Source organism: Pinus tabuliformis, chromosome X (genome assembly GCF_031772625.1).
Source record: "Pinus tabuliformis cultivar Carrire ecotype Pingquan chromosome X, CPIR1, whole genome shotgun sequence".
In the NCBI taxonomy this organism is placed as follows: Eukaryota; Viridiplantae; Streptophyta; class Pinopsida; order Pinales; family Pinaceae; genus Pinus; species Pinus tabuliformis.
The window spans coordinates 766882338-766909725 of NC_142308.1; positions in this window are offsets into that span (position 1 = coordinate 766882338).

Sequence of the window (27388 nt, forward strand, 5' to 3'; positions counted from 1 at the left end):
GAACCTGGCGACTACATGATTGAAAAAGAAAAGGGCAGCTGTTTCACCAGTGTTATCCAATGTAGGCATCGCCTCGGCCCATTTGGTAAAATAGTCGACAGCGACTATAATATACCCATGCCCCCCGGTCGAGGTGGGGTTACATTGCATGAAATCGATGCCCCACTTGGCGAAGGGCCCAATAGCAACTATTGGCTGTAAAGGTGCAGGTGGTCGTCTGGTTTTGCTATCAAAGATTTGACAAGCATGGCAACTTCTGACTGCGGTTATGCAATCTTTGAACATGGTTGGCCAGAAGTATCCTGTTCGTAAGATTCTTTGTGCTGTTGCATATCCAGACTGATGCCCTCCACACGCGCATGAATGACAATCATTCAAGGCTTTTTCGGCCTCCTCATGGGTAAGGCACCTCCTCAGAACTGTATCGACACCACGACGGTAAAGTGTATCACCGACGATCATGTAGTCTTTTGCTTGGTATCGTATACATTTTTGTTCGGAGTGAGAGGTGCTAGGCCTGAACTTTTGGGTTTGGAGATAAAATATGATATCTCCATACCACTCATCGCTTACAGATATCAGAAACAAACTTTCGTCCACGATTGACTCTTCCGATGTTTCATTGTTGGACAACGATGGGAGATCACATAACAATTCTGCGAAAACTAGAGCTTTCTTTGATTTGGATTTTACAAATTCCAGATCAAACTCTTGAAGGATCGCTATCCATTTTGAATATTTTCCCCCCAGCAACTGTCGCGACAGTATATAAGTCATGGGGTTGCAATCTGACAGGATGGTAGTTTTCCGAAAGAGGACATAATGTCGAAACCTTTGAATCGCTTGAACAGCTGCAAGCGCTAGTTTTTCAACATAAGAATATTTACTTTCTGTATCGTTTAAGTTTTTACTTAAATAATAGATAGGATGTTCAATTCCATCGACTTCTTGAACTAAAACCATTGCAATGGTCGTATCCGCTGCAGCCAGATACAGGTTAAAATCTCTTTGATAGTCCGGGGCATACATTAATGATGCTTTTACTAGACAATCTTAAATAGCATCAAAATAAGCTTGCGCCACCTGGTCCCAGACAAAAGGTACATCCTTTTTCAATAGACGAGTATAACCCTTAGCAAGTTCTGCGTAATTTGGAATGAATCTCCTCAGAAAGTTTGCTTTCCCTTGGAGTTTCTGAATCTGAAGCAAATTTGAAGGTGGAGGCAAATTAATGATTGCCTGAACCTTGTAGGGGTCGAGACGAATCCCATCTTTAGAGACTACAAAGCCGAGTAAACGACCAGAACCGACGCAAAACACACATTTGTGTGGATTGAGTCTTATCTTGTAGTGTCGGCAACGTAGAAATATCGCTCTTAAATGCTGCGGATGATCAGTCCGCTTTCGCGAATGAGCCGGAAGATCGTCGAGATAAGGTTGAACAATGTTTTGATGTCATGGAAGGCATAATTCATTTCCCTCTGAAACGTCGCTCCTGCGTTCTTTAAACCAAAGGGTAATTTTCGATAAGCGAACGTGCCCCACGGACAAATAAATGCAGTCTTTGACTGGTCCTGTGGGCGGATATTTATTTGATTATACCTAGAAAATCCATCCATAAATGAAAAGATTTCACATCCGGCGCATTCATCAATTATCTGGTCGATGAAGGGTGTAGGGTAGTTGTCCTTTGGACAAGCTTGGTTTACATCCCTACAATCAACACACACTCTAATCGTCCCTTGTTTTTTCATAACAGGGACAATATTCGATACCCAATCGGTTAGAGGAACTGGGTAGATGAATCCAGCATGGAGGAGTTTTTCAACTTCTGCCTTAATGGCAGCGGCTTTCTTCGGGTGCACTTGCCGAAGCCGTTGCCTTACTGGTTTGACATCAGGATACATTTTAATTTCATGTTCAACTATACTCGAGTCAATGCCTGGCATTTCATCATATGACCAAGCAAAGACATCTCTAAATTCGCGAAAAAGAGCGTTATATATTTCCAGTTCTGAAGGGGAACAACCTTTGCCGACATAAATATTCTCTACAACATCTGTTTTGGTCGAGATATTTATGGCTATAGTCTCTTCAATATTGGATAGGTTTCGCTTGGAATCCACCGTATTTACAGTATTCGTTAGGAACTCAAATACTGAAGGGTGATAAAGGTCACTTTGAGTATCTTCTTCATATTCTGGAAGAAGGGAACGATGGTGGTGATCATTCCATGGTGCCCCCTCAATCATCATTGATTGTAAGATTCCTTCGTCAGTCCCATGTACTTTCGACCAAGGATCTAATGGGGTTCCATATTCTCTAGATCTATCTACCCAAACGCTTGACGAGCGTTGATTTGGGCTCGCCTCCCATGCTTGAAACATTGATTGCTACAATATTTCTAAAGGGCTTGGGGGGAAAACCATTGAATGATCCATGTTGACCTTCGTGGAAGATATCATGTTGCAGGTTGCTACAAATGGTACATTTCCTATATAAATAGGAGGTGGTAGCGCGAAAGTTCCCATCAATGTGGGGTCTTTCAATAATCCTACTCCGATATCTTGAATTGAATGGTTACTCTCATGGATCATGGGAATGCTTCCTGTAACTTGTGAACCATTAGGGAGGAAGTTCTGTTGGTCGACGATCGTAATCCCTCCTTCAAACGGGAATGCGATCTTCCTAAAATAAGTCGACACGACAGCTGCCATGCCATAAATCCATGGTCTACCCAGTAGGATGTTATAGTCAAGATTTCCATCAATGATTTCTACATCAATTTCTATTGTCTTTCCTCCTAGTTCAACTTTCAAGTTATTAAGGATACCATAAGGGGTATAAGTCCTTCCATTGAAAGCTTTTAATGTCGTCGAAGATCGCGACAAGGTTGGAGATCCTAAAGTTTTCCAGCAACTCATTGACATAATACATGTCGAGGCTCCCTCATCAATTATCGTTCTGTGAACAGTTTTGTTGAGTGCTTTCACTTGAATAAGGAAAGCTAGCTGAGCTGGTAACTGAGGATCATATCCCTTGTGATCAAAGGATACAAGATTGGAATCCTTAGGATCAACCCCACCAATTGCCGATAACAATGCCTACCTTTGGGTTGGACAACTTTGTAGCACTTCAAGAGTCGACATAGCGGATGGCGATTGGACCAAATCTTCCACTATATTATAATGCTGCGCCGCTCTGGCGCGAGGATTAAATGTCGACTTGTGTACTACACCCTTCGGCGGTTTTATTGTTAATTCAGGGATGGTGGGTGTTACAACTTCTGTCGAAGTTGTTGTCGAACTACTTGGTTGATCTTTACCTTTTTCGTTCGACACCTGAGGATTCCCATAATCTTTGTTCCTTGTCAAAATCAAAGCATCATTCTGCTGTTTGGAAACCGACAACATAAGGACTTGCAACGGGGAAGCATTTCCACTATCAACCAGATTTTGACCTGGGTTGGGAAATGGATCAGTTAACACAGCTGAGGTTTGGGAACTTTTAAAGAACCTCTTTAACTCAGCTTTGAATGGGCAATTCTTTGTGGTATGATCCTTATCATCACATATTAGACATGGATAATTTTGTTTCCCTTTGCCAGGAGGGTTTGAAGAATTTTTTCCAGGGGATGACTCACCCTGTTTCTTCTTCTTCCCTTTGTTTTGTTTCTTCTTGCTTCCTGGTTGATTGGTTTCTTTGCCCTTATCTTCCGATACGGAATTTACTTCCGAAGCAAGAACTTCTTCTTTTGCATTTTGATCCGAATTCTTACGGGCTTTCTTTGACGAAGCCTTTATCGATTTCGCGTTTGCCGTGCCAATCACGCCGTCACCAGCATGAGAGTCACTATTTGATTTAGGAGGGGGAGGAATTGAAAACTCTGGTCTAGGAGCGTCAGGTATTTTGTCATAAAGTGTGCCGGACTGAGTATAAACTAAGTCCAAATATTGTGCACGAGCAATCACTTGCTCCTCTGTTACGACTCCCCCCTTGGCCACATCTTCCGTAATAGCCGGAAGTAACGACTTTATAAACCATTCAGCTAATAGCTGATCGGGAACATATGTTTTCACCATCCTACGACGACGACGCCACTCATGTATATGATCAGATATATGGGTAGCAGTTGTCTGTTTGAAGTTGGTTAATATTTCTATTCCCGTTTCATACCTTATCGGTAATTGAAAGTGGGTTAAGAAAGTCGTGGCTAGGGAACTAAAATTGTCGAAAGAGGCTCTTGGCAATTCAATATACCATTTAGCCGCTAGACCTGTCAATGTCCTCTGAAAAAGGCGAAGTCTTATCGAATCGTCGTTAAGGGTGTTCGACGAACACCACAGATGAAAAGTCATCACGTGATTCGACGGGTCTTCACCTGGATTTCCATTGAATTTAGGAATGTCAAATGGAAGTTTATGAGGAATCGCTGGCCACCAAGGGGCATAAGCAATCGGATTGTTGGTTAAACGGTGTAAATCGGGTAACTCTAAAGTTGCCACGAATGGTAATTGTTGGTTTAGGTTAGGCGAAGCGTAACCAGGGTACGATGGAATCGCTTGAGCAGTGGGTCTTTGCATACCAGCATAATGTAATTGATGTTGGTATGACTGATACGGCTGGTGTACTTGACCACTGTAAAGTGGTTGGTTTTGACCGTTTTGGATATACGGCTGCCCACTATTCGCAAAGATCTGCTGCTCAGAACCTTGGTACACTTGCTGGAACTGCGGTTGTTGGTATTGTACAAGCCATGGTTGTGACGCCATGTTCTGTTGCGCCATGCTAACCATTGGACCAAGGTGTGGGGTAATTGTACCCGTTTGTACTTGTGTCGTCCCACCAGTTGGCAATTGTGGTTGTGACCCATGGTCAAGCGACTATTGCATAACAACCTGAGAAATCTGAGGTTGACATGTAACAGGTATCGCTTGAACTTGCGACACGGTTACAATAGCCGGTGTGGTTGGGATGTTCGTCACAGGTACACACTGTTGCATAGAATATACAATCCTTGGTTGTTGAGGTAGCATAGGTACCCAACTACTTGACGCAATTCCAGTATAACCTGAATACTGTTGAGAACTGCCATATGGATATCCTCCTGGAGGAGGTAATGAAAGGGCATACTGCCCCCCATATGGTAGCAATCCAGAAATCAGAGGGATTGTTAGTCCTTGAGGACTAGATGGCCCAAATTGACCTCCATGAGGATCAATCTGTCGAGTTTCAACATAAGAATTACCGGGTATTACTCCGGATGAACAAACTGGAACAGACCATACTGTCGAAATAGTCCCTTGGTGAACTCCTTCTAGCTGTTGAGAGCTAGCTGGGACAGCTGGTATGCCGGCAAACATCGTTGGAGTGACGGCAGGGGCTTCTGCTGTCGCTGTGTCATTTGACACAGTCCTAGATGATGACGGTTGTTCAGACATTTTAAGTCTATCCAATAGATTGCCTAGCGATTCTATAGGGACTTCCACTTGTGGTGGATTTACCTCTGATGAAGGAAAGAGAGTGACCCCTACTCCAAAATGAGTTGGAGTACTTGCTTGCGGATCCTCTGCAATTTCCTCTATCGCAATCAAACCTGGTGGAAGAGGAAGACCGTCAGGTCCGTAAAATATTTCTGGTGCCGAAGAAGTGGTTGTTTCGACAGCGACAGTTGTTTGGGGAACAAAACTTTCTGGACCGGTTACATATGGAACTGGTTCAGTTACACAAGTATTTGCCCCCAGACTAGGATCAGTATTACTGTCCTTCTGTGGCTGTTGAACTTCTTCTATAGAGGCAGGGTTTCCAGAAATGTTAGGAGTAACCGGAACCTCGGATGTAGTAGGAACACTTGTTCTAACTTTTAAAGGAGATTTTGAACCGGTTAAACGAGTTCGCTTTGCCCGTACTGTTTTCGATTCCGGGGACAAAGACGGTTGACTCGTAAGCCTCTGTGAACGACGGGGTTTCAATTGACTTTCTTCCACGATTGTGGATTACTCGATCAACTAAAATATTAAAGGGGAAATTTGTGTTTTCGAATTGAATGAATTTTATTAGACGCTTTTAGACACAACTTGCTTTTTCACTTTTTAAGAGTCGAGAAAAAGCTAAAGATGACTCTAGTCTCCTTCGATGTATTAACGAGCCCGAAGTGACAAATGCTCGGTTGGACTTTTTCAGTTATAGAGTTTGAAAAAGGCCAAAAGAAACTGCTCTGGAGATCTAGGCAGAGGGTGTGCCAAACCTTTCGCAAAACCACAGAATACGTTTTACGGTACGAGTGGTCGATCTTCGTGAATGCTGTGTTCACTGCATTGCGATCAGTAGGGCAGCCGACACGGTTTCCTATTGGATAAAGGCTTTATTCCTATAGGGGTCTCCCAATATATACGTGACGGTACGTGGGAGCACAAGTCCGTATTAGTGCCACCGACTCTCAGGAGGAATCACCCACCTTCGTCGAGATCGACAGTCACTACGTTTAACGACGCCGGAACACGTCTCTAGCTTAGACCTCTAGATGTTTGTGTTATGTTTCAAAGCGTTGTTAGGTTCATTCAATATATTTTAAGTTGATCTTTTTAAAGTTTGCCTTTCAAGGTTCACCACGAGATGTATTGATACAAATTCCTAAATGCAGTCTAAGATGAGAAGCAAGCTTTTTCAATCTTTTTGACTTATGAAAATCTTAACTAGTGAGGGAAAAGAGAGACAAAATCTTTTCACACAGATCAAAGAGCACTCGCTAATGCACTTTTTCCCTAAATCAACATACAAACTTATATGCAAAATGCAAAGATGCAGGTATTTCTTTTCCCTTTCTTAATGTTGGTGTAATGCAAAAAGAAAGCTGATGTATAGTTTTGAATTCAATTTCAAGTGAAAGCAAACAAGCTTGTCCAAAATCAAAAGACACCTTAAGATTTACTTGTTTCGACACTAGAAATATATAAATTCAAACCAAATGACGAAAGAAAAAGCTCAATCAGCTATGAACAGCAAATAAACTAACTCTTAAGATCAAAACGACACTTTATCACAGGTCTAGATCTAAGAGGCCACAGCAGGACTAGTTCGCTTTCGTTATGGGAAACTGTAAATGTACAAGAAATACACAAAGAACAAACACAGTTTATTTATACAACTGAGGCAGAATAGTGACAAGGAAAGTTGGTTTCAGATAGGCACACTGACTGGTAACACACAGCAAAAACAAGAGTGAAAACAAGGCAAGAACTAGCAGGAAACCCCAGCAGCACAAGGCAGGACTGGTCCAGCACAGGTGGAACACTGCCTGTTTGACCTTCAGCGTAGGTAGCCCCTTCGGGAACTGCGCTGAAATGCAAACAGCCTTTGTACAGCATGCACTGAAGAACGAAACTTTCGTTTCTGGTGGTTTCCGGGTCACAGATTGCTCAAAAATTCACAGTTTTTGCTCAAATCAGAAGCTATCAGTCAAGGACACACTAAAGGATGACAAGGAGGATGAAAAGCTATCACTAAGAGCTTATTAGAGTCCTTGCGGATCATCTCTTCAAATCATAAACTTGCCCAGAAACTGAGCTAGAGTAGTTGCCTTCTACTTTGTATTTGAAGGATTCAAACACAGTTCGATTCGATACTCCCTTTGTTTATGAAATGAATAGCAAAAACACAATCAACCAACAAGATACGATCCCCAGCGGAGTCGCCAATTTGTTGTTGGGAAAAGTATCCAATACGGAATGACCCTATCCCACTCTAAGGGTGATAGTACCTCAGCAACAACTGAATGCAAAGCTATTCAAGATTACTTCTTTATGAGATGAGAGAGAGAAGAGAAGGATGATCCACTAACCGTTATCTTGCGCTAATGGTTGATCCAATCTTCGCTCCTTGCTGCTTGCTCCTAGCTCCTTACTCTTTCACCGGCCCAGCTACACAAAGATCCTATAAAAGCACAAGAAAAGGAAACTACAAGAAGCATACATCTATAATCGATTCAGGGATTAGCATAAATCAAATATACAAGCATCAATTCACCATAGAGACACATGCATATAGAAGAACCTCAAATGCTTTATTAATGGAAGAAGCAAAGTTCTGAGAGAGTTACAACCATAATAGGCCCAATCCAGCAACACCTCCCAGCAGAAAGAAATCTCCTCTTCACCTCCTTCAAAGCAATCACCCAATAGTTCTATACACAAACCAACAGCACTTCCTTACTTGCACAAAATTCCAGCCTCCTTAGACCTCATGAGAGAGCTCTATATATAGGAGATTTGGAGAAAGGATGAGTCAGCTTGGGACTGACATGAAGCTGACTAGTGTCCTCTCCCACATTAGTTAAACTTCAGTTCTTGAGTCCACTTGGAGATTCTTGCTTCCACTTGGAGATCAATACCCTCTGACTCATCACAAGGTGAATTCCTTGACCCAAGTGTCAGTTTGGAAGCTTCCTGGGCAATTGACACCTTGCAGAATGACTGTGCCACTTGGCCAATCTCGCCCAGGGAAGGTAGCCTTCATTAGATTTGACATTCAGTGCAGGTACAGAGTGGAGCAGTTGACATTCAGCGCAGATGCTCAGTGGAGCAGCTGACATGATCCAGAAATAGCTTGTTTTTGAGTGTTTTCAGGTGGAGAACTGGTTTTTTAGTGTTGTGGTTTGCTGACCTTGTTCCTCTAGGGGTAGGAACAACATGTTTAGGGACTTTGGATCCCTCAGATTATTGACATTCCATGCTTCATGCTGTTAGGCACAAAAATGTCTATAACAACACTAAAACCCTGTTTTTTAAATTTTATTTGCTGATGATCAAAAATGCCGAAGCTTTTATGCTGAAAGACCAAACTTGACAGCTGAATACTGGAAGACAAGGTTTATGGAAATTTTTCATATTTCAAGCTAGTAGGACAATGTTCTCTGCTAAGGATAATACCCCAAGGGCCTAACCAATATTCTCTAGCCAGGCCATAAGACTAGTTTTTAGGGCAAGGTACCTTGCAGATGATGCATCTAATCTTAGGAATCCTAAGTTGTATGAATGGTTGATGAACAGATAAATGCAAATTTGGAGACTGGGGGTTATCCCTATAGACATTCTTAAAATCAATTGCTCCACCTTTATGTTATTCTACCATCTCTATTCTCAGTTATCTTTGTGATATCCATGTCCATAATAACTGCAATTCTTATTACTACAGTGGCATGTCCCATTAATAGCCCTCTTACTCTTAACACAAGCTTTAGAGTAGCAACATGAATTACTTCCACTAAATCTGTAAATTCAAATTTATTAGGAATTTACATTACTAATATGAGAAAGCAACTCCGATTACTATTACGAAAAAGCAATTCCTATCACTAATATACATAAGAGGGAAGCAAACCTGAACACCTAAACAATGGAAACCAAAATAACACTGATACAAAAGCCATGTAGAACAGACAATGGTAACCAAAATAACACAGATACAAAAGCCATGTAAAACATGAAATGTTGTTCTCCAGATGTAGAACATAAAATGCAACCAGTAAGGTAGTGAGTGCAACCAGTAAGTTTATCAACGCAGCCAACAAGTTTATGAGTGCAACATCAGTTGATGGTTACTTTCCAATGATTTCCGGCATTGAAATGGTTACCTCTTCATCTCAAAGTGCTAGCCAGGTCATTAAATCCCCATTGTTCAAAGTAATTATCCTCTTTTGTCACCATACCACCAAATTGACTCTCAGGCCAGGGAAGAACACATGAATTTAAGTGTGACAAAGTGATAAGGTTTGCCAAGAGTCTTGCACTCCCATAAGGGCCCACTTTTTGCATGAGTGGTCATGGAGTCTAGCTCCACCCTAATACACTCAACATGCTGAATAGGATGCCTTATATAAGAAACACAAGCCAAGCCGAAATTGCAGACAAAGCAACTCAAGGAGAATGCATCCCCTGGAAGGAGGACCCACCATTCAACAATTACCTCTGATTGTCTAAGTAGCAAGGTAGGAACAGTAGTCAGATGGCAGAAAGGATGCCACGTGGTACAGTGAAGGAAAAGAAGTTGATAGGAAGATCACAAGGTGCGCTTTTGCATGTTGGAACATCTATTTCCATTTGCTCACCATCCTGGAACAACATGCTTCAGATTGAAAAATGAATATCTGAGAGGACACAAGCCCCAATTCTCAAAAGGTGAGAACAACACTGTTTTCAAAGGACAGGAATCTTATTAAGGGGTGCTTGAAGAGAAATCTAGTTGAAATAAATCCGGAGTTTCCATTATTTCTGATGGTTGGAAAATTTATCATTGCTTCTTCACTGAGTAGTCCCATGCCCATTTATGCCACACACTGCCCAGTACAAGAGAAAAATACAGGATTTATTGCAAAAAAGTTTTAATGAATCTGATACAAAAAATTAGACCCCATTTTGTGGTGTAGATCATCAGAGACAACGTGTCTCGTTGCAAAGTTGTCAGGATGATGGTGGAGAGCAGGTACCTCAACATTTTTGAACTCCATGCATAGTGTAAAGGTTGAACCTTCTTTTCCAACATATTTCTACAAAAACACCTGGATTGTGCAACATGTAGAGAAGTGCAAGATAAACGACCACAAATATCCAGCTAATTTCATTGAATTCTCTAAGTTAAAGTTACTGAAAGTATCCAAGACTGGATATTATACCTACTTCACTTTGATGAACATCTCATAGAAGCTTTAACAAACAATGTTAAAAATAATTGTAGGTGAGATGTGGGTGGTTTGGAGGCAGTCAGAAATCAAGGTTGTGATGATTCAATCTTGTATTGTTGACAAGGATCGGTGGCAAATGATTTGGTTGGTTACTACTTTTGTTGAGCCTATTGTTGATATGGTTTGGAATGTAAAGATTGAAAAATTGATACATATTGTCACAGGTCAATGTTGTTCTCATTGATCGATGAGACAAATTCAATGTCCCTCTACACATGTTGACACATCCATTTAATCCTAAATTCTACAATGATATCTTCCTTGAAGGTAGAAAAAAGAGGAAGGTTGCACACAGATTTTTCCAGATATGCAGAGGATATAATATTTTATAATATCCCATGATATGGGAGAAAGAATAATAAATGTCATATATTATTAATCATGTTACAGAAACACATCACAGGGTTATCCCAAGGTAGGCTACCCAATTAAATTGGATACATATGCGACTCTTTCACCTTTCTCCTGATACACTGCATCATTTATAGTACCCTAAGATGATTAAGGTGATCTAACCACCTAACCTTGTGGTAAATTATAACTCTAGTCATATTATATTATGAACATGTTATTACAAACATGGTTACTTATACATAATGTATTAATATTATTATTATCTTGGAGCTTGTCTTTTGCTCCCCCAATAAAGGTTACACTAGTTTGGGGCCTAGAATAGGATAATGTGCGCCAATGTTTCTCCTAGAATATGATGCTCTAAAATTGGATAATGTGGATTATGTTTGCACTAGGTTAACTGCAATCCCACATGAAGCAAAGCCTTCGTTAGCTTTCAGAGTTACTCCAAGAGAGTTTACATCTAGGTTGCATGAAACTTCTAGGAACCCGATATTTCGGGCCGTACTCGGACCCTAAACTCTGAAACTCCGCTAAAACTCGACCGGAACTTGACCATCATATAATCATCTATGAGAGTTAATATAGACTTGGTTTTCCATCAAAATTGTTATCTATGGGTGTTATTCCCCATTTTCTTGCAAGATAATGTGCTATTAACTTATTTATAATTTTTTTTTATATTTATATACATATATGATGTTTCAGCTGAAGTTTCGGCTGACGTTTCCATTTTTGGGAGTTGACGTTTCTAAATGTATCCGTTTCGGAAACTCTGAAATGTTTCGGTGTTTTGTGCAACTTAGGTTTACACCATCCCTAGGGGTGTTTCATGTGATGGGGTGTTTCATGGGATGTGATCTAAGGGAATTTTCCTTCTTCCACAGGCAACCCTGGTATGTATTTTGGTGCATCTTGTAGGTGTTGGATCCATGTTATTGGATCAGTTTTGGATCAATTTTATGAGCAACCTATAAGTGCCATTTGTTCGGGAAGAACACTACACATGAGATTTGGATGGATCTTCAGAATTTGTTCCAGAATAAGAACAAGAATTGGGTATTGGTATTGGAGGACAAGTTGAAGTCCACCAAGATGATACAGGGCGAAGGAGTCACTTCGTATCTAACGAGATTGTCTCAAGTCAAAGATACAACATAGAGTCTGCAGCATGATTGTCATTGTATCTTGTAATCCATAGACTGTTGTATTATTTAGATTGATTTATAACGAAGATTGGGTTGTACATTATTGTACAATATTTTGTTAAAAGTTGTGTATACTTGTGCATATGTGATTTACTACATTATATTGTTCAGTTGTGCAAAGTAGTTATGTTGAGATTCTTGGTTTGGTGGCGTCAGAGATTCTAAGATTCTAACCTAGAACCAAGATCATGGAAATTCAACACCTTGCAGATCAACAGTAGTTGTGATCATATCGTCTCACTCCAGAAGGGAGTGTGAATAACAGAGTAGCAACTGAGCAGAAGGAAAGAGGAAGTTTTCGACAGTTCGTTGAGATGGCCACTGTTGGGCTTCGTGATCAAGATAGGTTGGATGGAGCTTCCAACTACATCATCTGGAAGGAAAGGATGTCCTTCCTTCTAGATGAATATGGCCTGAAAGCCTATATTGATGCAGTGGTGGCAATTCCTCAGGATGCAGATCAGCTGAAAGAGTACAAAAAGGAGATGGCATGGGTGAAGCGATTGATCCTAGACAGAGTCCAGGATCATATAGTCTTGCATATAGCTAGCAAAGATATTTCCAAACAGATATGGGATGCTTTCTCGACGTTATAGCAGGGTACTTCCGAGCAGCAAAAGATGTACCTCGAGGAGAAGTTGAGGCTCATTTGGATGCATAAATGGGAAAGCATAGACCCCTTCCTCACCAGGATTCAGGAGGTCTAGGACCAGTTGTTGGGGCAGGGCCTCAACCCACAAAGCTAGTGAGATTGGCACTCAACAGTGTCTCCAAGGATTGGTAGGTCTTTGTCCAAAGCATATTGGGCAAAGACATGTTACCAGAATGGAACAGGATGTGGGCTAACTTGCAGCAGGAGGAATTGAGGCGAGCTCTTCTAAAGAGTTCCATCAGTAGCAGCAACAATGGATCAAAGACGGTGAAGAAGGAGGAGAATGTGGCCCTCGCATCTAAGGGTCCCAGTTAGGCACAGGGGGAGAAGAGGAATAAGAAGAAGGACCTGTCAAAAGTCAAATGCTTCAGGTGTGGTGAGCTCGATCATGGCAGTACCCAGTGTCCTCTCAAGAAAAAGGACAAGGAGGAGCAGCAGGACAAACAGGAATCTTCAGTAGAGATCGATAGGCTTTCCTCTAGGTTGGAGGAAGACTTCTTCATGTTTGTTGATATACCTCCAGGAGTGAGGTGGGGTGACTTGGAGTTGTAGCCCCAGAGAGCTACAGAGATTTGGGCAGGGTCCTTGAGGAATCCACCTCATGGATCGGTACCTAACTACAGGGGCCCATAGTATTCAGTAGCAAAATGGATCAGTGGCAGTTGATGCAGTCAGTACCAGAGTGACAGTTGTAGACTAGTAGCATTCAGATACTAAGCAACGCAATGCAGTGTTGACAACAGAGCAGGTGGCTCAGTGCAGAGTTGGCAGCAGCACAGATTCCTTAGTGATAGTGCAGATGCTAGTAGCAGTCAAAGACTTAGGGGACAGATGCATCATACTGAACACAGTTGATTCAGTATTTTGGATGCTTTTCAGTTGCAACAGCAACAGATGAGAGGGAGTTGCAGTGTTGGCAGCAGTGTCAGCAGCAGCACAGATGCAATGTATATCAGAGTTGCACAGTGGTTGGTGGCTAGTATGGCCAGACATCAGCAGTGTAACAGGAGATGATGCAGAAACAGGGTGTTGTGGCAAGGAGGGCAGCGCTAGAACACATTCCTTGCTAAGAGGGAGTGTTAATTTTCATAGCATCGGATGTGTTCTAGCCTTGAAATATTTGGAGAGGCTAGAATACCTGAGATCTCCAAAACCTAGAAATCGTTTCTGGAAATTCCGCCTAGAAATGACTTAATTAGATTATTAACGAGTTTTAAATATTTCTAAAGTCTAAACTTAGGAAATATGGTTAATTAATCAGTATTAATTAAGTCAAGGCGAGAATCATCTAGAAACTCACACAGATTGATCCAGAGATGATCCTCGTCATCAATTATGTTTTAATTTTGGTCGTTGGTGATCCAACACAGGATTATAAGAGGAGGTCAATGTGGTGATGGAGAGATCACTTGAGACACTTGTGGAGTTCGATTTCCTTGGAGAGTTCGGTTTTTCCAGAGAGCCTGCATTTGCCAGAAAAGTTCAAGCTTCAGAAGGAAGCAGAGACAGAGAAGGGCAGGGATAGTGATCTGGAGGATGTTTTCGAGATCCAAAGAGGCAACAATAAGAGGTCGAGTTATTCCCAGTGAGGCGACACAAAGGACTATGTAGTCAACTTCAAAGGGCAATTCGATTTAGCTGTGGGAAAAATCGATTCAGCTTCCAAAGTCTTGGAAAGTCTTCCAAAAGGTCAGAGAATCATTTTCGTCGGCAAAGACAGGCAGAACGACTTGATCAGAGGCAGTTTCAGGCTAGACGTCAAAGGGTCTACGCAAGCACCACACAGGGGCTTACGCAGAGGGTCCAGGAGGACGTGTTTTCTGAAGCAGAGTTGTGTCGGGGTTCCCTGTGAAAGAAGGAAAATTCTCCTAGATAATTTTAGCTAGATTTTCTTGCTATGGATTGCCAATTTTCGACATCCATATTCCACTCAGAATTTAACTGTTGCTTTATAATATAGAACTCTCAGTTGTTGCAGAGATGGTTGATAACGCTTTGAACCTCAATCTAAGATACTCTCCTCGCTCAAGAATGATGTTTTTGCTGGAGAATGGCAAGGATCGCAATCCAAGATGCTATCCCTTTCAACATGACTTGAGAATGAAAAAAATTTCAATGCAAGATGCTCTTCCTTTAAACATCAATCCAATATGCTTTGTCGACACCCATCATTGTTGTGAATCCTTTCAGATCGTGCACTCCCTCGTGTGGCAATCCGTGACATAGAACTAGTAGTTTCTCTTCAAATTGAATCCTCCAAATTAACCATACAATATAGAATTATCTCTTTTAAAATTGCCATACAATATAAGGTGATATGAAATAAATTTCTTTCCTTTTAGCTTTTTTCGCGAAAAAAGAAAATGAAAAGATCAAATTATAATTCATTATAAATATCAAACCATAAAATATATTTACATTACGAGATCAAGCCACTCCATCAACGATACCATAAAAGCTTAGATTGTTATTATTGATATAAAAATATCTTTATTTAAATCTCATTAAGCAACCTTTAAAAGATGGCATGTTCTTGATATATAGCATTTTTGTTATAAAATCACAAAACACTTTTACATGTTTAATTTCTTATAAAATCACATCATAGATCAGTGAAAATAAAAATAAAAATGATAGGTAATAACTTTTTTTGTAACTGAAACGAGTATGGATGTTTATTAATAAAGAGCTCCAAATGGCCGAAGCCTTACAATCTTCAGTGCAGGACTTTTACATTTTCCTGTTACAAGCTTATGTCTTTTTCCTGGGATGCATATTTTTTCTGGTTCTCCCTCGTTTATGTTGAGGTCTCCTTGGCTCAAAAGACATCCTTTATTGGCGTAATAGTCCACTTCTTTATTTGATTCTCTGGGAATACGGTAGCATTTAAAGGAAGTGAAAGCTTGTAGGATATATCTCAGCCTTTGCAGATTCTTATTTAAGCCGACATCATTAAATTGACCTTTCGAATGTATCATTTTGATCAGGATTTCTGAATCGCCGAATGCTTGCAGCTCCCAGTGTCCTCTTTCTTTAGCTATTTGACATGCTTTTGTCAAGCTCAGGATTTCTGCTTGGTTGTTGGATCACTGTCCTAGTCCCCAACAAAAGGTTTCTTTTGTGCTTCCGTCAGAAGAGTATATGAGTCCTCTAGCTCCCGCTATCCCAGGGTTCCCTTTTGAGGCACCATCAAAGAAGACTATAGTTATTCCTTGCTACCTCCACCAACTCTGAAATATTTTGTCCTTATCTCTTAGCCTCCACTCAGGATTGAGTTGGGGTTTTCCAATACTGTGGATCCGTTGGGTTAATGCAAGGGTTCCAAGCCAGCTCTTTTCCTCCTGCTGCACCAAAGAGTCATCTTCGAGTTTTTGGGAGTTCAAAGTTTCCAGGAGAAGGCCTTTTGCTTTTGCTACTAACGTGTTGGGTGTCCAGACTACATTGTTGAATATCTGCTCATTTTTAGCTAACCATAGCTTCCAAGTTTCCAACACATAAATTTGGGAATGGTGATCCAGATTTTGGCCCATGAGGAGTTGAGGGAGGACAAAGGATAGTGATCTTTCCATGATAAAAATAAATCCACTACTGAAATTTTAGTGGGGATTACCGCCTTGAGTCCTCGGAGTATGAGTGTGCAAACTTTGTTTGCAAATGAGCAGTCTACAAACAGGTGATCCAAGGTTTCCATGGCCTCTTTGCATAGTGAGCATCTATGCGGACCTGCTATTTTCCTTTTCAATAAGTTTTCACCAGTCAAAATATTTTTGTGCATTAATATCTAGAAGAAGAAGTTAACCTTGGGCAGCGCCAATGGATCCCATACCTCCATCCAAAACCTTGCAGGGAGAGATCTATCTCTATGTGATTGCAACAACTCGTAACCTTTGGCTGAGGAGTATACCCCTGTAGGTCCCTAACCCCATTTATCTTTTTCTATCTTGTGCACCAGAGCTACTTCACGAAGTTCTCCTTTTAGCGTTTCTGTTTGCTGTGATAAATGATCTGGTATGTTACTAAAGTTCCAATCAATCTAGAACCCGGATTCGTCCCATTTTGAGATATCATATATTGTCTTATCTCCTCTGCTTTCAAGAAGCTCGCAGATTTCTTGCAGGCTATCATTTGATGCTAAGGGCGACTACCCCATTATGCGATCTGTTCTCAACTTAACACGCTTACCATTCCCAGGGATACGATACAGATTTTGGGAGAAGAATCGCAATCCTTTGATACACAGTTGCCATAGCAGTGTACTCCTTTTGCTGTTTGCATTTTGCAAGTTTCTGAGTTTTGCATTTGGTATATATTTATGCCTCAACGTTTTGTTGATAGGGTGATTGGGGTCGTTGTGGAGCTTCCATAGTATCTTGCATCCTAGAGCTGTATTGGCGAGGTCCGGATCGCGAATTTGAAGGCCGTCTTCTCTCATGGTTCTCTTTGTTGTCTCCCATTTAACCAAATGGAATTTGTTCTGATTTCCTTTGCCTCCATGCCATAGAAAATCTCTCATGATTTTATTAATTTTCCCTGAAATCGACTTTGGTGCCATGAGGTAGGACGCTTGATATATTGGCAGAGATGAAAGAACGGATTTTATCAGAGTTAATTTGCCACCATGAGTTAGCCATTGACCTCCCCATGCAGTGATTTTGCCTTTGATTTTTTTTATTACTCCTTCCCACAGATTGACTCTGTTTGTGCCCAGTGTTAATGGCAGTCCAAGATAATTGATTTTTTCCCATTTTGAGTATCCGTTGAACCCCAAATTGCGAGCTATTTTTTGAGTTTCTTCCTCTTCTACATTCCAACTATAGACTGTACTTTTTCTTTCACTGATTAGTGCTCCAGTTGCTTTGCAGTAGGCTTGGAGAGTATTTTTGAATGCAGAGGCTATTCTGTTTGAAGCTCCGCCCAGCATGAGGGAATCATCCGTGAACAGGGCGTGATTTATTGCTTTGAGATCCTTAGTTATTTTCAAACCTAGGGCAGCTCCTGCTATCATGTCCTGCTCCAACTTTCTGCTCAACGTATCCGCCATTAAAATGTAAAGAAATGGAGGAAGAGGGCATCCTTGCCTCAGCCCCCTCGTGGCTTGGAAGAAATCAACTAGCCTCCCATTTACCAAAGGCACAATCCAAGGACTTATGGTACAAGATTGGATCAGTTTGACAAATTCTTGGTCGAATCCGAAGGAAAGTAGAACTTGATAGAGGAAGGACAGCTTTACTCTGTCGAATGCATTATCCATGTCTAACTTGATTAGCATGCCTTTCTCATTTCTAAGGTTGCTGGAGTGCATGGCTTCCTGAACTTGAATTACGTTATCCAGAATGTGTCTCCCATTGACGAAGCCTCCTTGCGAATCTGATATGAGTTTGTTTAGCAGTGGCTTTATTCTATTTGCAAGGAGTTTTGCAATTATTTTGTATGAAGCATTGCATAAAGAGATTGGCCTAAACCTGTCAAAGGAAGCAGGGTTTGACTCTTTCGGTATTAAGGCAAGGAATGTTGAGTTAGTGCTGCCACCCAGTTTTGGTTTCTGAAGGAATCCTTTTATCATTCGAATAAGATCTATTTTGATTATGTCCCAACATATCCTGTAGAAGTGAATGGTGAACCCATCTGGCCTAGGGGCTTTATCTGGATTCATGGACCAGATAATTTCACTGATTTCTTCTTCATTGGTTTGCTTCAACAATGCTGCATTGTCCTCTTTAGTGACCAGCACCGGAATGTTCTTTAGGAATTCTTTGTTGTCTTCTTCACAGTCATCATTCTCTTTACTGTAAAGATGGTGGAAATGTAATGCAGCAGCAGATTTTATTTGATCTATTCCTTTGCATGACCTCCCATCGGAGGTGGTGATCTTTGTGATGTGATTCCTGGAGAGACGGGCTCTACATTGTCGATGGAAATATGTTGTGTTTCTATCTCTGGCTTCCAGCCAAAGGCTCCGGGACTTTAATCTCCAATATTCTTCTTCATTTCTGAGGAGCAAAATGTTTTGCATCGGGCTTCTTGCTCCTTTTCTAGCTCTGTTTTAGTTATATCTATTGTATCCATTTCACTTTGCAGCTTTTCTAGGTGCTGCACTGACTCCATTCTTTGATCTTTGGGAGTATTTGATGGGAGTTTACTCCATTCCTTGAGGGCCTTTTTTGTTATTTTTAATTTTTGTTCCCATACATAATTGGGGGAGCCATTGACTGAGGTGGACCATGCTAATCGGACCGTTTCTGCAAAGCCACTCTTTCCATTCCACAATGGGCTGAATCTAAAAGGGATTGGGCCCAAATTTTCTTCCTCCTCTAACATTAGCGAGATGGGTTTGTGATCCGAGGTAAGCTTGGGAAGAATGGCTGATGAGATTAGCCTCCTTTCCATCAACATTGTGCTTTGAACCAAGAACCTATCTAGTCTGGCAGATATGTGGTCTTCCTCTGTCCTGTTATTGGTCCAGGTTTAGAGCCCTTTTCTTGGTTTAAAATCCAGTAGGTCCCATTGTTGTCTTCTACTACATAGATCATCAAATCCTTGCTGGTCCTACCCCCTCTCTTTTCTTTTTCATTCATCACTAGATTTAGATCTCTAGCGATGATTATGTTGTTTGGGGTATTCAGTTCCAAGAACTCATTTAATGTTTTCCAACAGTCTTTCTTTTAAGAATACAATACCGGTACATATAAATTGAATAATGGTTAACTTACTTGCTATGTGCTTCAACTCTGTGAAGCTCCAGTGTTGTGTGTTGTGGGAGTTGACAAGCCTGAACTAGTCTCCCTTCCACAGGGTTGCTATTACACCGGAAGAGCCTCTTGCGCTTATTGCTTTTCCTACGTTCTTCTGCCATTTCTTTTTGCTGATCTCTAGAAGGACCTCCCCTTCTATCTTTGTCTCTTGGAGCATTAGGATGTCTGTTGGTTCCGCTTTCAGTGGATCTTTGACCACTTCAATTTTCATCGGGTTCCCCAGCCCTCTGCAGTTCCAAGAGACGATTTTCATTACTTACTGTTAGGGGTGGTTGGGCCTCCTCCTTTTGGCGGCAATGTCCTTGTACTTCTGCCGATTGACATTTCTATAGTGGGTTGACTTCCTTGAGTCTTTTTCCTTTTAGCTTCTTCCTCCCTTGCTTCTCTGCGGGACTTTCTTCCTGCTCTTTTGGCAGGCCTTTCTAAGATCTCATCCTCCGATGAGCTTGGTGATTCATGTACTTTCTTTCTTGCTATGTCAGCATAAGAGGGGGAGGGGACTACTTCGGGGGTTCTCGCGTTTTGCCCTTGCTCCTTTGTTCCTTTCCCGTTAGGAGGGGATTTGGGTTGTTCACTGCAGTCCTTATTTACTTCCAGCTCTTCTGCGGCCTTACTGGGCTCTGCATATTGAGATCCTGATTTCGACATGGTGTTGGAGTTCCCATCTTTTTGTTCCTGCCCCGTTGGCCCAGGGTTGTTTTCCTTTGTTATTCCTTTGCTTCTAGGTTTTGTTGTCCCTGCTTTTTGCACTGTGGTCCATTGTTATACTTTCTCGCTCTCTTTTGCTTCCTTTTTTTTGCAATGTCTTGCGAAATGGCCGTAGTCGTGACAGTGCTGACATTTGAAGGGTAATTGCTCATAGTCTAGCTCCTGGATGTGCTTCCAGTCTGCTGCAGTAAGTTTAATTGCCTCTGGCAACCCTACTTCCAGATCAACCTCCACGCAGATCCATGCGCATGAGTACTGATCCTTTCACACTTCTTTATCAATATACCTTCCAAGCGAATTGCCGATAGCTTGCAGTGATTTTTTATTCCAGCAATGTAAAGGAAGATGAGGTAGGCAGACCCGAACTCGAACGGCAGACGGCACATCTTGGGCTAGGGCGAAATCAGGGGTCCATTTGTTCAGGTATAAACCCTGATTCCCCATGAAGTATGAGACGTTTCTAAAGATGAGATTTTTATCCTCAGAGCTTTCGAACACGAATACATAGAATCCTTTTCCTACAAAGTGGCTCTTGATTCCTTCTGATATGAGCGGCGTCCAATTCCTCTGCATCCAAGCTTCAACAGATTTGGGAGAAGGCCAAAGCCCAGTAAACTGTCCTATGAGCCCTCTGTCTGCAAGATTGAATATCGATCTACATGTTTCTGCAATTGGCAATTCCACGATTGGGATGCAGTCCAGCTTTTTGACAAATTTCTGCTGAGTCTCGAACAGTGGTCTCTTGAGAGAGTCGGCGATGAGCTTCTTGAATGCGAGGAGTTCGGGTAGGGGAGGGGAGGGATCGGCACCCCGCCGACCTCCATTGGAGCTGCAAACCTGTGAAGAGGTGTCTGTGGTGGCGCTGTCTAGGTCACGGGTTGCGCAGCGCAGCACAGCAAAAAGTGATTTACAACGATAGGTAATAACTTTAACCAAATTCATTGACCTTATTTAAAAAAACAAAAAAAAACAAAACAAAACAAAAATTATAATCAATGAAAATTATCACACCCTCTAAATAAATAAGTAAGGTGAGATTAATACAAACACAATAATAATGACTAATAAGTTACCCTCTATATTTCCCTTAGAAAGCGTTAACACAAATACAATCTAAGCTTCCATCCAACATAGCGTAAAGCGTGAAAGGGTCGTGACAGTATAGCCTAAGTTTGAGTATATATATATATATGTAATTTATGAAACTATATATGTGAAATAATGTCATATAATTTCTTACTTTGAACTTTAAACATTGTTATATAGATAATTGGAAAGAGACTGACATTGTGCTTTTTTGCAGAGCTGGCAGCAAGCTTTTTTGCAGAGCTGGCAGTCAAAGAAAAGCATGACCGTTGAATCCAACCATTATTTATTTGCAACCCTGGTCGGAATCGCTGCATTTTCCATTCCCTCTCCTCCTCCCATGGCTGCCTGCACTGTATGGGTCGTCCTGTGTGTATTGAGTCTTGGAGCTCCATGTCATGTCATGTTTTGTTTGTATGAGTTTTGTCTGGTTTGGTCTGTCTGAGTTTTGTCTGGTCTGGTTTTGTCTTGTTTGTCTTGTGTATGTGTGTTGTGCTGTGCGGTACTGGGAGGTGGAGGTAGACATTCACATCAATTCATTTTTGTTTAAATCAGCAGGCGGGCGCTAAAGGAGGATTCAATCCCATCCCAAGTATGTATATGAGAAGATATCCACCCACATCCATCAGGCTTCTCAATACCATACCAGGTATGCAAATATCTGTACATGTAATAGTTTTGTTACAGATTTTAGATTGGCTACCTACTTTACAAGATATTTAATTATGAATTTTGTAATTCAATGCAATTGACTTGCTCTGTTCTTACAAGATATTTAATTATGAATTTTGTAATTCAATGCAATTGACTTGCTCTGTTGTTGTTCAAGTATTATTGAATTGAATTGGCAGGTTAAACTTAAATATGAATTGGTATTGGTACATCCACAGGCGTGCGCAAGGATTGAATCCCAGGTAGATTGGGTAAATTTCTTTGCATCTCTCTCTGCTTTTATGGTTATATATTCAAATTAAATGAGTGGGATGAGCAGGAACAAATTTGATTTGAGATCGGCCCTTTTGGTTGCAGGGCTGTGTGGTGGCTCCCAACGTCCCTGAAATGCATAAATCACAGTTCCAATGGCAAGGGTCGTTATTGTTCTTAACGCAAAATTCCTGCTCTGCTTTGCTCAATTCAATTCAATTCCTGCCTCTTCTTAACACAGTGCCTGCTCTGCTCTAACCAATTCCTGCCTCTCGTCAGGGACAAAACCAACCATAAGCTCAGCCTCCGCCTGCTGCTGTGTTGCTGAAAATTGAAGCGCTGAGATTCTGTGTTACCCACCCACATGCGCTTGGAAATTTGAGTGTGGTGGGAAAGAGTTTGAGTTGCAGCCCACGAAATGAAAGCTAGCGGAATTGGGCAGATGGGTGAGGTTGGGCCCAGCGGAATTGGAATTGGAATTGGATTTGATAGGTGAAGTGCAGATGGTCGAGGTTGGGAATGTTATGAAGGGATATCTCAAGGACGGGCAAAGCAATTGAAGATCCTGACCTGGCAATGATGCACACGGAGAACATGAAAGATCATCCACACCTGAGACACCACGGACCGCTGCTGTGTTGCTGAAATTAGCCGCGCTGAGATTCTGTGTTGCCCATCCACCCACATGCGCTTGGAAATGTGAGTGTGAGTGCGACAGGCTTTGAGCTACAACCGGCCCACAAAATGAGAGCTACACAGGGAGTTAATTCGATGCGTTAAGTCCAGCGGGAATTGGAATTGGAATTCGATGCGTTAAGTCCAGTAATTTGATTAAAATTTGGATGAACCAGGGCAATTTTCTCCGCAAAATCTCCCAGGTTTCTAAAAAAGTAAACAGCCTCCTCAATCAATCTTGTTAGTCAAAAGTAGAATGGAAATTTATAAATCAAGCGAGAGTTGAGTAATGATGTATTTACCCTTCCTTCATTTTGAATGACAGGGCTTGAAGATCGCCCAGGGCATCCTCCCATCTTTTCGTCTTTTCCTCCACCGGTTCTCTCCCTCTGCGGTTTACGAAGTCTGTTTGCTAACATCCGCGACTCAAAGCGACGCAGGATGAACGTGACAGAAGACAGACAGGAATAAGCTTCTCTTTGGATTTGAGATCCATTTCGATTCAGCATAGCATAGGAATGGCGGGATATCTCAAGAGCGATCCTGGCAGTGGTTTCCCTACCTGTACAAGTGTGTGGCCCTTGTTTGGTTGCTGCCTACCTGTGCCAGTGCGTGGCCCTTGTTTGGTGGCCCTGTGGGACCCAGTGCATGCGTGGAACAAATTCGGTCCTAAAGCTCCAAGGGATTTTCTGTGAATATTAATCCCTGGAATCACAAATCAAATCCAAGGGATCAAATTCTGGATTTTCTGTGAATATTGATCCCCGGAATGACAAATCAGTAAGTAATTTGATTTCATTGGTGTGGGTTTCTAAAATTTGGATAACTCACTGAATTTTATCTGTTCCACTCCAGTAAGTAAAAGTAATTTGATTTCATTGGTGTGGGATTCATTTTCAGATAGCAATGTACGCAGGGAGAAAAGAACTGATGGGCTTCCGGATACTCAAGTGTTCAACCATTTTATTGCAAGTGCTCACTATTTTCTTTTTTCATTATAGTTATGTTCAGAAATTTTTCATAGATAAATCATAAATATTAAATCTTAACAGTTGAAGAAAAACTGTCAAATAGAAAGTAGTTTGTGAAATAGAAAGTAGTTGAAGATAAAAACTGTGAAATATAAAGAATAGATATAGAGAAGATAGGAGTCTAAAATAATGTTCCTAATGATTTTCCAGAACTTACATTAGGAATTAAGAGGATGATACCACCAACTTTTACAATATAGGCAGCAAAATTTCTGTAATATCCCTCCCCTTAATAATGAATAATAAATAATAAATAATAAAAATAATAAATCATAAATGTTAAATAATAAATGATATTAAAAATATATACAAAGAAAATAAATAAAAATAAAAATAGTAATAACTATACTAAAACTTTAAATAAGAATAATAGAAATAAAACAAGAAAACTATCAAAAAGAAGGAAATAAAACAAGAAAAGCTAAAAATCAAAATAAAGTTGCATGTAGACACTTGGAGTGTGTGCATGTGGTTCCCCTTCCAATGTTGTTCTATTTAATATATGGTGAGGAAAATGAGAGGCATTCCTGCATTCCATCATTCCGAGATTCTATCTTGCATTCTCTTGGGAGAATGGAGTTCTAAGACTTAGGAGTCACTGGCAGTAGTACGTTGATTGAGGGCTTGGGGGTAGCCAGTTGTAGCAAATTCTTGCACAATTGAGCCTACGGTTGGGTGGAGAGTCGTCCCCAAAACCTTGTTGCGGTAAGCCTACTTCTACCACAGGTAAACAGGTAAGCACTATTCATTAAATTTGAATTTAGTTAATTAATTACATGTTTATTTGGCTAGGTAAGTGAAACTCTTATTTAAATTTAATGTTAGTAAGTTAATTAGATATTTATTTTGGGTTGTTACATATGGTATCATAGGATTGATATATTCTTGGCAATAAGCTACAACAATCGGATTCTTGACAGTAGAATAACGTTTGTATAAAGTTTGGTGCATTCATTAGTTCGTCATTGGTTTTCTCATGCATCATTATAGACAACAGATTCTTTGGTTCTCTGTTCGCATTAGAATCTCATTACATGGTAAAACCACTATCTCATTTTCTTGAGTTGTTTGTGCTTGCATTCTCTTATCATTTTCTAAACAATATTTCATAAAAAGAAAAGTGCTACAATAGTTCTCTCCATTACAACCACATAAAAAAGTGAAATTCTAAATGAGTCACCTAATTAAAGGTATATAGTTTTGTTATGACTCATTGATTCATTGGAAAAAATCTTGTAATCTTGGATGGTGATAATCTACCCATAATTAACGATGTCCAATTGCTAGCATGTTTTTTGTAACAAATCTCTAATGTTCGCGTAACCACTCACCACTAGTTCATTTTACAACATAATTTTTGAAGTATTTGGATAATTGAAGTTAAAATTTGTCACCAATTAAAGTGCTCTAAAATGGTGAAATCTGTTCCAATTGACAATGGATAAACTCTGATATCTTATTACCTTTAGATGATCATTGTTCACTAGCATCTGTTCATTATTTCATTGTTCAATCTGATCTAAAAACACAGAGATAACATTCCTTGAATGTTGATCATACTATTCACTAGTTATTTGGGTTGGATTGTTTTTATCATTGTCCTTTAGCAATAGCAGTTGCTTGGCATTTCTCTGGAACACAACTCTCTCAATATGATCTTCTAATAAATTTAATTTTACACTGCCATTGCCATTCAGATTACATGTATCTGCTCATTTACTACTATATTCTCAATGGCAAATCGTACAGACTTGGATTTCAGTTTAGATGTTAAGTATAATGTTACATGAGGTTTCGTGATTCAAGTTTAATTACATATAGTGGATAAAGATGTCGAAAGAGAAATGGAAAGGAGAAACTTGCTAATGATAGTTCATGTGATTATGGCCAACTTGGATCGTAGAGAAGAAGTATCACAACAGGGGTAAGAAATCAATAAGAAGAAACAACTGATTTTAGAACATAATGGAAGAGTTGGTATAATCATGACTTGGTACTCTAAATGTATCACTATAAGGTCTATCTAAGGATGATGCACATAAAGAAGAAAATATTGGCAATCAACTAATGAACTTGAAAAATCAGGGTAATAATGAAGGTTATTTTAAGGAACCTGTAAGGTATGATAAATAGAATGATTGGAGAAGATAAGTTGTGTGCATAACAACATCTATAACAATGGGAGAGCCACATTGTAAAGTTTTTCATAGGTGACTAGCTATATGAATGAATTATGGATAACAAGACGTATGATAAGGAGATTTTATTATGTTGATGTCTTAAAACAGGAAAAGATAAGTGGATTACACTTGGTAGCTATCTTAATGAATTTATTTATCAGGGCTTACCCAAGTTGGAAATAGCAACAACATTTCCAAGGTATATCAGTGCTATAGGAGAGGAGGAAAAACCACAATGATTGGAGGTGAGAAATTAAAGTCAATTTAATACAATAGAATGAAGTGAAGATACTTCCATTTTTGAAGCCAATAGACATGGAATAGTAGGAAATCAAGACAGGGAGAAAAAGAAAAATATATCTATGAATATCGGATAGGAGAAAATGAAGGGATGTTCTATCAAGAAGAAAGTTCTTTTAAAGGTATTAATGAGTAGAGCTAGAAACACCATAGGTAATGGTCATAATGATGATCTACATATTTTAAAAATGTGAAGGTGTGAAGTTGCATGATGACCAAATGATAATAAACGAGGAAGATATAGGAAGGAATGTTGCTAGAAATTTTAGACGGATACCTTGAGAAGGATTGTGTACATAGTGACAAAAGAAGTGAAAGTCAATTAATAGAGATTGCACTTGACTCATTGTTTCATGAGTAGAACTTTCCATAACGTTAAAAGAGGTCGTTTCCACATTTAAGTTTCTCATGGACAATGATGGTAGTAGTGTTTCCAACTGTTTCAAAATCTAAAATAATGATACTATTTAATAAGAAAGAGTCTTTTGCCCAACTTGATGAAACTGAATTTATGAGAAAGCAATCAAGTGGTATTGAGATACGAACTTTACGAACTTGATGAGATCAGAAAATATTTTTGTGGATGAAGTGCTGATTGTTAAATAAGTCAACATGGATTAACAAATCCTTGCAAGTAAATTAACCATGATATAAAATTAAATCATGATGAAAAAATGTTTATATGCAATTGCATATAGCGGTATTGGAATCAGTAAGCCAAAGGGTAAATGGATGTAAAATCAAAGGATTTTAATTTTGAGATAGATGATTTAAATAATG